At 55.5% G+C, this 11,482-nt stretch overlaps 2 long non-coding RNA genes across 2 annotated transcripts; one reads left to right on the top strand and one right to left on the bottom strand.

Annotated features, from left to right (window-relative positions):
- Positions 1 to 507: 507 nt before the first annotated feature.
- On the bottom strand, positions 508 to 4,422 carry LOC132511959 (uncharacterized). Its single transcript, XR_009537787.1, has 3 exons — positions 2,682 to 4,422; positions 1,676 to 2,574; positions 508 to 815 (listed from the first exon to the last, which is right to left on the bottom strand). It is a non-coding gene; the product is annotated as an uncharacterized LOC132511959 (long non-coding RNA).
- Positions 4,423 to 7,188: 2,766 nt separating this feature from the next.
- On the top strand, positions 7,189 to 9,358 carry LOC132511960 (uncharacterized). The gene is made up of 2 exons (XR_009537788.1): positions 7,189 to 7,460; positions 7,722 to 9,358. It is a non-coding gene; the product is annotated as an uncharacterized LOC132511960 (long non-coding RNA).
- The last annotated feature ends 2,124 nt before the right edge of the window (positions 9,359 to 11,482 follow it).

Here is an 11,482-nt window from a genome sequence, read left to right as displayed (position 1 = left end):
ACAGCATGGAGTCAGAGACGATCTGGCTGATTACACCTAGTGAATGGAAGGGGAGAGAGAAAGGAGAATAATCTGTGATGAGTCTGGCACCATGCTTGCCCCCCATCCAGTCCCCAACCCCATGGCCGTGACATGTCGTGCATCTGTTCTCTTGTTCAACATTCACTGAGGCCGTGTAGTGCAGTCCCAGGAGCCAGGCTACAGAGTTCCCTAGAAAGCGCGGCCCTTGCCGAGGGATTAAGTGCTGATACTTGAACTCGGAAGTGGAGTTCCAGTGGCAAAAGTGAGGGAAAAGAGAAAAGGAGGTCGGGAAGAATGGGAAGCAATGCAAGGGGATGTATAACCACACTGCTGTACAACAAACCACAGGTGGGAAATGTGCCTCAAGTGGTCCAAGGGACAGAGGATGAAGGAATTTATCCTCATCTCACCTCCTACTGTTACCGAACTCAGGTCTGGCTGCTCGCTGCTGAGAAATCAACACCCGAGAAGCAGTTGTTGGTAGAAAGGAAAGTTGCTTTTAATCAGAATGCCGGCAATCTGGGGAGACGGGGGACCAGTGTCCCCCCAAAGAAAGACTCTGCTCGGCCATAGAAGTTTTTAAGGGGAAAGAGGGAAGTAATCTCAGTTCATCATTGAGATGGGGGTCAGAGTCGTCACCATCCCGCACGGTGTGCAGGCTTGTCGACCTCTCGTGATTTTTCTTTAGACGCTATCTTGTTCACACAGTTTGCTCGTGGGATTACTGCAGGGGAAGCTGGGAAAGAGATCTGGTCATCTATTAATTACTTATCCTTCATTTCTACTTCTTTGATCTACAGAAAGAACCAGAAAGTTAGGCAAGGTTTTGTGTGATCAAAGCCTAGAGTCTGTCATACAGAGTGAAGTAAGTCAGAAAGAGAAAAACAAGTATCGTATGCTAACACATATATATGGAAGCTAAGAAAAAAACAGTCATGAAGAACCTAGGGGTAAGACGGGAATAAAGACACAGACCTACTAGAGCATGGACTTGAGGATACGGGGAGGGGGAAGGGTAAGCTGGGCCAAAGTGAGAGAGTGGCATGGACATATATACACTACCAAATGTAAAATAGATAGCTAGTGGGAAGCAGCCGCATAGCACAGGGAGATCAGCTCGGTGCTTTGTGACCACCTAGAGGGGTGGGTGGGATAGGGAGGGTTGGAGACACAAGAGGGAAGAGATATGGGAACATATGTATATATGTATAACTGATTCACTTTGTTATAAAGCAGAAACTAACACACCATTATAAAGCAATTATACTCCAATAAAGATGTTAAAAAAAAAAAGATCTGAAAGGTGTGTTGTTAGGTTACTGGCAAGACAAAAGGGCCTCCTGCAGAGAGCTCTTTCCCGCCCAAAACTGCTTACACTACCGCTCCAAGTTCATCCCTCCCTCCCAGTGTAAGGCTCGCATCCTCCAGCCCCTCTGGCAGCCACTGGGGAGCCAGCCCCCTTACCCTGGGATGTGGTCTGGGAGCGGTCAGTTTCACTTGTGAGACAGCCATAGCTGAGGCAGAGCAAGCAGCCAGGAGTCTGGTGGACAGAGGAGCTGTAGAGGCACACGAGACCCACATCCCAGTAAGGGGATAACAGTACCTCCCCTAGGGTTGCTGAGAGGACTTGAGATAATGCATGTAAAGCACTTACTAGTGTCTGGCCAGCAGGAGGTGAGCTGGACCGATGGTTGAATTTGCCTGCGGGGCGGGGGGGGGGGGTGGTCCTTGAGGGGAGCTTCACCGAAGGGTGCGGTCCTGGCTGAGCTGTATTAGCCAGGACTCCTTCTGTGGCAAGCTGGCTCAAATGAAGCAAAGGATGTACTGGACCACAGAACTGTGGGACCCAGAGGTGCCTCTGGCTTCAGCGCATTTGGACCCAGGGGTGACTCTGAGTCCCAAGGGAAATGACCCACATTGACCCACAACATGAGCATCTGACCTCCAGGGACCTGACCAGAGAGGAGACTGAACGAAGCTCTAGGACAAAGGCAGGTCAGTGGTTGCCTGGGGTCAGGAGAACTGACCATAAGGGGGAATGAGGGAACTTGAAATGTTCCACAGCTCGACTGTGGTGGTAGTTACAAGGCTGTACACGTTTGAAAAAACTTATGAATTAGACACTTAAAGTGGGTGGATACCTCAAAGTTGATTTCTTCAGTGAGACCAAAGAAAAACATAGCTTTATTAGGACCCTTTCTATGACGGAAATCCAACTCAGGATAGTTTTAGAAAAAAAGAAATGCATTCGTTGGCTCATATAATCAGGTTAGTCCAGAGGTGTGTTAGCTTCAGGCATGGCTGGATCCAGGGGCTTACTGAGGTCTGGGGACAGCATACTTTCTCTACCACTTGGCTCCGTCCTCAAGTGGAGAGCAGGAGTTCCATCAACGTGGCAACTCCCATGAAAAGTGAATGCCTCTTTTCCCATAGTTGCTGCAAACGTCCCAAGACGGAGTCTCAGTGTCCAGCTTGGGACACACGCCTGCCTCTAAAGCCAGTGGATGGGGAGTGGCCCCATGTGAATCCCAGGAGGTGGGGAGAAGTCATCCCCTGAAGGAAACAAAGAAGAAAGGGCTGTGGACCTTGGGTCGGGAAAGCGGACAGGTGGTTATCACATCTCTCCGTACCCAGGGGGCGGTGTTATCACCCATTCCTACCTCCAGACATCTCTGCAGGGGCCAGGCCATCAGGGACAGGCCCCAAACTCATTCAAGACCCAAGGCTGCTTTTCCGCGATGTCACAGGCTCTGTGTTGGTTAGATACAACAGTCAAAACAGAAAGCGAGCAGCTAATCTCTTCCCCACCAGCCAAGGCAAACAGAAAGCCCTTCCGGCCTGTGCTGGGCTGTCTGTCTGCACCCCAAGGAGGCTGGCGGAGGAGGGAGGAGCTCTGGCCCAGAGGGAACTCCTTGGAGCTGATGGCATCCGGACTTGTAAGATGAACCCCAAGGAGGGGAAGGATGGCTCCCTGGGCCTCGGCGGGGCCAGACCAGAGAGGCACACAGGGCAAAGGGGCAAGGAGGACAGCTTCTCAGTCCAGAACCACCATCCTAACAGGGCAGGAGGGCCAGAGAGAGGACTGAAGAAAAGGTCATCTTTGTAGAGATCACGGACAGAAGACACTGTCCAACGCCTGGAGACCTACACTCACTTCCTGAGCACTGCAATGCACTGCAACCAGCATGGAATGAGCATGTTCTCCACGTCAGACACCTCCCCGGCTTCCCTGATGAAGTGGCCTCCTGGAAGGGGAGGGACAGGGAGCCACAACATCCTACCTGTTCAGAATATGCCTAGAAAGTGGACATACGCCTACAGGGCACTATTATGTCCATTAAACAAACAAGGCAACAGGCTTGGAGGGGAGGGGGCTTTACCCAAGACCCCGGCTAAGTGGCTGCCCCTGACCTGGCTCCTGGGCAAACGCCCACCAACTCCAGGAACTCAAAGCTCTGCCCTCATCCTGACTGAAAGCTCTAGGCTTTCAGTTGAGCTGAGGTTATTTCTGACCCAGGTAAGCAAGGTAGCTTAGGGCCAGCTCCCCAAAGAATATGGGCAGAGAAGCCCGAGCCTAGGGCCCTCACCCCATCTCCCACCGAGCTGCTGGCCGAGTCTGCCTGCCCAACCGTCCTGTCTTCTGCAGAGCAGGTTAAATGGACGTCATTGCCAAGAGCGTGTACTCGGCCGCAAAGAGCTGGTGGGGAGCAAGGTGAGAGCTCAGGCCCAGCAAGGGAAGGTGGTGTGGACAGAGCTCAGGCCCTCCCTGCCAAAGGAAGCCCGTGGGCCAGGCCCAGAGCTGCTGGGCCCTGGGAGAGGGGCATTCTCAGCTCCCAGCTCCTGTCTCTGCTGTCATGTCCAGGCCCTCCAGCCCTGCGGACCGGCCCAGGAACAGTGACACTTTCTAGAGCCAACAGTGTGCCTGCCTGCTAGTTCCCTGCACTGGCAGCCTGCCCAGGCCCTGGGAGTCCAGCTCTGCAGGAATGAGGGAGGCACCCCCAGCAGGGGACCTGACCCTGAGGGCCGCCAGCTCAGAGCAGGGCCCCGACGAGCAAAGCCCCATGCGGGCTGTGCTGCTTCCTGGATGCCTCTGTCCACGTAAGGAGCAGGGACCGCTAGGCCTGTGCCACCCACCAGCTGTGTGACCTGAGCCACACCTCTTGCGTGTTCTGCAAAAGGGGCTAAACCCTGCCCTGCCCAGAGCTGGGATTGGCATGGCAGGCTGATGGGGGCGGGCCGTGGGTCCAGGCTGGCCATGTACATACTCAGCATCAGGGAGACGAAGGGACGACCACCCAGCCTCCCAGTGGGACAGGGGCACCCACCCAGTTCAGGACACTGTGATGACCGTATCTTGTTATAACTAAATATGCTAATTATAAATGGCAACTTTAGAAAGAGCACTAGCCTTGGGAGTCAGAAGCTGCAGACCTACACCCCAGCTCTGCTGCATCCTAGACGTGTGTCCTTCAGGAAGTCTCCTGATCTCCTTAGCCTCGGTCCTCCATCTGTAAAATGAGGATCAAAAGGTGACTGAGCAGCAGAGAACGTAATGGAAGTGAAAGCCTGCCAGCTGCAGATGGTCCCATCTCCTCCAACAGGCTCTGAAGGCAGAGCTGGAGGAAATCTCTTCCGTCACTAACTGGTGGGTATGGACCTGGACAGTTCTCTGGCCGCTTAACAGAATAACCCGAGGAACAGAAGAAAAACAAAAGGTACCGAGGCCTGGGTCCCTCCCCACACCCAGCAATTCAGATCCAATTGCTCCTGGGGGAGCGGGGGGGCACTGAATTTTTTTTTTATAAGTTCATTTATATATTTATCTTGGGCTGTGTTGGGTCTTCGTTGCCGCACGTGGACTTTTAGTGGCGGCGACCGGGGGCTACTGCGTTGTGGTGCTCGGGCTTCTCACCGCGGTGGCTTCTCTTGTTGTGGAGCACGGGCTCTAGGCGCGTGGGCTTAGCTGCTCCACGGCATGTGGGATTTTCCCAGACCAGGGCTCGAACCCGTGTCCCCTGCATGGGCAGGCGGATTTTTAACCACTGCGCCACCAGGGAAGTCCTGAATTTTTTTTTAACGTTAAGTGATTCTTCCGTGTGCCGGGAGTCAGGAAGCAAAGAGCAGCCCACTTAGAACGCAATCAGGGCACAGCCCACGTTTCTGTGTTGCTGCTGTCTGGCCGAGCAGCTTGTGGGATCTTATTTCCCTGACCAGGGACTGAACCCGTGCCCCCACCGCAGAGGAAGCATGGAGTCCTAACCACTGCACCGGCCAGGCAAGTCCCAGAGCCCACAGTTCTAGCATCCTCCCCAGCAACTTCACCAGTCTCGGTTTAGAGACCGAGTGCGGCCCCAATACCTCCCAACGAGCTTGCTAGCTGGAGGTAAGTTTTGGCGCACCCTGGCCCACTTGGCAAAAAGAAAATCAGAGACTTTCTGCCTCCCAAGGGCCCAGGGCCATCGCTCAGATGGGTTACGAGCTTCACCACTTTTGGAAGCCCCAAATCCTGCTAAGTGGGTGAGGGTATACATGCAAAGAGAAAAAAAAATGCTGGAAGGATCTATTTCATTAGCAGACATGATCTCTAGGTATGGGTATCTATAAACCTTCTTCATCCTTCTGGGTTTTTGAAATGCTCTCCAGTAATCAGTTTTATTTCTTATGCACTATCTTTTTTTTTTTTTTTTGCAGATGTTTTGGGGTAAAGAATGAGGAACACGCTCAGGAACAAGGAGGTTTGCGGGGATAGAAGAGCTGGGCAGACGGGCCTCAGGGAGGGACAACTGATTTCAGGTTAGCAAATGCTTAGCTGTGAGAGAGGATGGGATATGTTCTATCGCCCGGGTGTCCACTGTGGGATGTGAGCAGCTCATTTCACGAGAGCCCCGCCCATGTTTTACCAAGAAGGAATAAACATCACTCCCCCTGCCCTCATCCCCCCTATCCCGTACTGACCTTTACCTTGGAGCCGTCCCTTCCCCTGGGCAGAAGAATGCTGAGCAAACTCGGCCCCTTAAACACTGTCTCTGGGAGCTGGGATGGCGGCACAGTGGGGACCGCAGGAGCCCAAGGAGCAGGGGGCTCGGCTGGCCAAGGAGGGAGGATCGTGGCCGTCAGGGTCCCACCAACGGCCATCTTCTCGCGTGACAAGAGCTTTTGCGTTGGCACCTGGGGGGAAACCTTAGAAATACCTCGAGGATGACCTTCCTCTGCTGACTGGGAGGCTGACAGGACCCAGGGTGGACCACGGGAGCAGGTACCGTCCTTACTGCCTGTCCACCTCCCCGTCCGCCCATCCACAGGCTGGCCACCTGTCCAGCCTCTGCCAGAGAGGACGATGTTGTGGGATCTGGTGACATGCGGGATGGTGTTAAGGGGGGGCGTGTCACCAATTGGTATTTCGGCTTGACAGTCCCATGGGACCCCCACACCTCCACCCATAAAAGCCTTGTCTCAGCAGGAGTATCTGTGGGTGGGGCACCTGCTGAGCATGGTGGAAACCCAGGAGGTGAGAGAGGAGTAGAGACCACCTGGGCGAGAGAAAGCAGCCTCTAGGGTCACAGCTGGGGGGGAAGACCTCGATCCCCTGCAGGCGGCTCTGCAGAACGGCCAGCTCACTGGGTCTCAGCGCGTGGACCGAGGCTCCTTCCGTTTTAAAACCCAGTGTTGCCCTGGACACAGCTGACCCCGAAGCTACCCTTCCTTGGGCTGGACACGTGCAGCTGGGCTCTACGGAACCCTCCCCGCACACAAACCGGGGAGACCCTGCATTCTCCTGGGCTCCGATCGGCACAGGAATGTCTCGAGGCCCGGGCCTCCCCAAAGAAGAAATTATAAGAGTACATGCAAATCGATGCACCGACCAACAAAATGTTTTAATAATCAGTAAGTTCCCCTTCACTCTCATTTCAGGACGATGGGGGAGGACACGCCAGTCGAACCCCAGGAGCAGCCGGGTGGGCTGGGGCCACTGCCTGATGCACACTGCAAGAACAATAAGGATTTTTAGGGGCATTATGACTGAGTCAGAAAACACAGCTGCCCCTGAAAGTCCCTCATTTTTCTTGCTGTCCTTGAGCACTCTCCAGGTGAGTAAGGAGTCGACTGGCTGGCCCAGGTGAGCCAAGGAGGAGATGGTAGCCCACGGGAAGCTCTGTGGCAGGTCTCCACGGTGGCGTGATTCTCTCCAATGCTCCGCCTGGAATGTGGCCGGATTCACTGCCCCCCACCCCGCCCCGTACCCCGAGGCATGCCCAGGAGTGACCAGCCTCTGTTCCAACTCAGAACCCCGTGCCTTCTGCCCGCAGGGAGCCTGGGGCTAGAATCCTGGTGGAATCCCAAGTGGCGAGGGGCCCCAAGAACTAGGCAAAGCAGGAAGACCCGGAGGAAGGGCCATCTGGCCCTCGTCTTCACGTGCAGGGCGTGGACCCGTCTTGCAGGTACTGAGCTCGAGAGGCTGAGTGACGGTCACAGGCTGTCGTGACACAGGAATAGTAGAGACTCCCCACCCCCTGCCCGCAAACAGCCTGTCATGGGCAAAGGGCAGTGCGGGCTTCTGGTTTGTCCCGATGGCGTTCAGGTTCAAATCAGCGAGCTGCCCGCTCTGCTGGAAGAGACTGGGGGTAGGGTGAGGGGATGGCCAGAAAGCGGCCAGCGAGAAAAAACAGGAGGGGCCGGTGGCTGATTTTTTTTTCTTACAGGAGGAAGAAAGGGGCTCTGGAATCAGAGCTTGGTTTAAGGTCCTCCTTTATGAGGGATCCCTCGTGCCCCCAGACTCAGGTGAGCCTCCAGGGCGGCAGAGGCTCAGCTCCGAGCATCAGGGCGCCCCGACCAGGAAGGCCCCAGCAGGCCACTCCCACAAGACCCTGGGCCTTTGACTCCTCAGAATGCCACCCATCAGCCGGTAACCGTCCCCTGAAGCGAGGCCATCCCACCCAGGGCCCCAGCTCAGCTGGAATCTACCCAGCTGGCTGCTGGGAGCCTGCCCCACCCAGCCTGCCACTGCACCCACTCCTCAGGGAGGGGCCTGGTCACCAGTCCTGCCGTGTGTGCAGGACATGTGGCCTCTCAGAAGAAGGGGGACCCGCTGCAGTGAAAAGCGCATCCCACAGGAGACACACCTGGTGCCGCTACCTGCCTACTTTGCTTCTCTGTGCCTCCACTTGCACATCAGTAAATAGGAAGCAGCAGCCCCTTTGCAGGGCGACGTGAGGACTGAAGAAGCATACAGAGCGGTTGGTCGGCTCCCAACAAAAATGTCCTCCCCTCTCCAAGCAGTTTCCCCCTTGCCCTCAGAGCCCAAGAGCTGGGCCAGGCTCCCTGGGAGACTCCAAGGACTCAGACCATGGAGAATTCTTCCTTCTCAGACGGCAACTGGGACCAGTGTGAGGGCACAGGCCTTGCTGCTCCCTGGGCACTAACGCTGCACCCTCTCCCCACACCCCGGGGTCCTGCCTTGTTCAGACAAAGAGCACGTGTGCCCAGAACCCCGGCTGCCCGACTACAGCCTCAGCCCCCTCAAAGCTATGTTCCAGCAGCTGTCACCGTGCTGCAACCTTCTGCCCTAACCAAGACCATGGCCGTATACTCCACCAGCAAAACCCAAACTCTCCCCACACACTGCGAGCGGAGCCGTCTGAACCATTCAGCAACATGACCGCCTCCTAAGAAGCCCCAGCCCTGGTCCGCACAGCCTCTGCATGAGCGGGTCTCGCTGCCTGGGGTGCCCCAGCCCCAATGCAGTGGAACAGGAGGAAGGTGAGACCCAGTTCACCACCGACTAGCCAAGAACCTTGGACAAGCTCCTTAACCCCTCTGTGCTCCAAGATCATGGTAACTACCTATTTCATGGGGTTGCTGGGAGGAGTAGATGAGTCCATTCCTGGATAAAGAAGATGTGGCACATAGATACAATGGAATATTACTCAGCCAGAAAAAGGAACGAAACTGGGTCATTTGTAGAGACGTGGATGGACCCAGAGTCTGTCATACAGAGTGGAGTAAGTCAGAAACAGAAAAACAAATATCGTATAATAACGCATATATGTGGGCTCTAGAAAAATGGTACAGATGACTTATTTGCAAAGCAGAAATAGAGACACAGATGTAGAGAACAAATGTATGGATACCCAGGCGGTGGTGTGAATTGGGATTGACATACATACCCTACTACGTATAAAATAGATAACTAATGAGAACCTACTGTATAGCACAGGGAACTCTACTCAATGCTCTGTGGTGACCTAAATGGGAAGGAAATCCAAAAAAGGGGACATATGGAAAAATAAATGAGTCCATTCCCATAAAGGCTTAGAGCTGTGCCTGGCACCAAGCATTCCGTCAGAGTTAGCGATCATTACTTTGCCCTGCTTTGTGTTTCAAGACTCAGCTCACCTTTTCTGGGTGACCGCAGCCCCTCCATGGGCTAGAGCCCCTTCTTTCTCCCTGCTCCCCCTGACTCCACACTCATCACGCTGCTTTACCTATTGGCCACCGGCAGCACGGCCCTGGAACCACCAACATCACATGCACTTATTAACAACGCTGACCCCAGGACCCCTAGGTCAACCGAGGGGCCCTGGAGTCTGCGCTGCTAACAGGCTCCCTGGGTGGTTCACAAGGACACCCAAGTATGAGAAGCAGTGCCTGGCCCCAGAGCTCAATAACAAGATGATTGGCCCCGGGCGGCGGCCAGAGGATCCCCCAGGCCGTGCCAGGTGTGCGATGGGGACCCACCCGAGCCTGGCTCTGACAGCAGAGCTAACCAACACCAAACACACCAGTCCCTAGAGCCATTCCTCGGGGCCCCCCTAAGCCCTCGCCCTGTGCTGAACACACCCTGATGACGTTGGGGCTGCCCCCTTCTGCTGGGGGCTGAGAAGCCATCGAGTCTTCCAAGGGAGCTGCAGAGCAAGGAGGCTGCACTCTAAACTCAGAGTCCCTAAGATAGCCAGCAGCCCACAAAACCATGAGGGAAGGAAAAGAAAGGCCAACGACCAGAGACATCAGCCTTGTTCGGAGTCTGCTTACGAAAGAAAACCATACAGCGGTTCCACCCGGACTAGGGAAGGAGGTGGCTGAGCAGAGAGCAGCAGTCCCAGAATGTCCTGGGGGCGCCCCTGCTACAGAGAAGCAGCTGGACACAGCCAGGGCCTGCAGCAGCGGCTGGCGGGGGGGGGGGGGGGGGGGGGGCCTGCAGAAGCCGGGCTTAGGGACGCTGCTGCTCCCGGCGCTCAGCTTAGGGGGCGCTCAGCTTAGGGGCGTGAGCTCGGCAAGGTGCTGCCCTCTGTCCAGCCACCCCACCCCGGGCCAGCCCACCGTGGGGTGGAGCCACAGGGCTCGGCTGGATTTGCGCCTCCACCGCAGTGGAAAGCCTTCTTGGACTCGCTGGCCTCATCCACCCTTGCTGGCCGCTCCAGGGCTGGGATGAACACAGCCAGGAGACCTGAAACTCAGCCATCAGAGCCCCTGGGTTTACGTTCACCCATGTCCCTCTGCCAGAAATCCTTTGGCCGAGAACACCTCCTAAACGCTCACGCTCACCCCCCCTCAGCTCCCGCCACGCCCCACAAACTCCAGCCCTGCCTGGCCTGCCGCTGACAGCCAGCCTGCCCCGAGGTTGGCTCAGCCCCCAAAAAACTCATCAGTGGGTGAAGGCCCGAGCGATGTGCCTTCGGCAAGGCTAGACCGCAGCCCAAACGCGTTCGTCCACACAAACAACCCACTCCCACGAACCAGGCCGGTCCAGGGAGGGCAGCGCCTCCCTCTTGGCCATGTGTCCAGAACATGGGAGGAGCCGATGCCAGGGGTGGGCACTGCCTTTATCTCTTTAGTAAAGAGACTCCACTGGGGCAGGGAAACAAGCAGACCAGGCCTGCAGACAGCAGGGCTAACAGAATGGGGAAGGGTCTACGTTTAGGATGCGTTCATCTTCCTCATAGGAGTCAGCCGACTGTGGGCCCACAGGCCAGACCCACCCACCCACCATCCTTACAGTTTTATCAGAACACAGGCACTCACCCATTTATGTATTATCTATGGCCGCTTTCACACTCCAACAGCAGAGCAGAAGAGTTGCAACATAGGCCCCACGGCCCTCAAAGGCTAAAATATTTACTCTTTGGCCTTCACGGACAAAGCTGGCTGCCCCTTGCTTCTGATCAGTATTCGCTCAGCACCTAGGAGGCACCAGGCACCCGGCTGGGTACAGAGGATACCACGGTGAGCCCCCTTATACCCCAAACCTTCAGCCCCTACACGGCTCAGAATTTTTCAGGTAACGTGGCGCACAGGCCACATACTATGCCACAGGGCGTCCCCCGGAATTACGCACAGTAATGTCTCTGCCGTGAAAGCCATGAAGAGTCACTCTCCCCAAGAGAAACACAGACTCTAATAGTCTCATTTCGGGTCAGGATTCCCCAGGAAATTCACTATCAACGCAGCTTTTGGTTTTCAGAGT

This window comes from Lagenorhynchus albirostris, chromosome 20 (genome assembly GCF_949774975.1).
Source record: "Lagenorhynchus albirostris chromosome 20, mLagAlb1.1, whole genome shotgun sequence".
Lineage (NCBI taxonomy): Eukaryota > Metazoa > Chordata > Mammalia > Artiodactyla > Delphinidae > Lagenorhynchus > Lagenorhynchus albirostris.
This window is presented reverse-complemented; position numbering and strand designations above follow the sequence as displayed.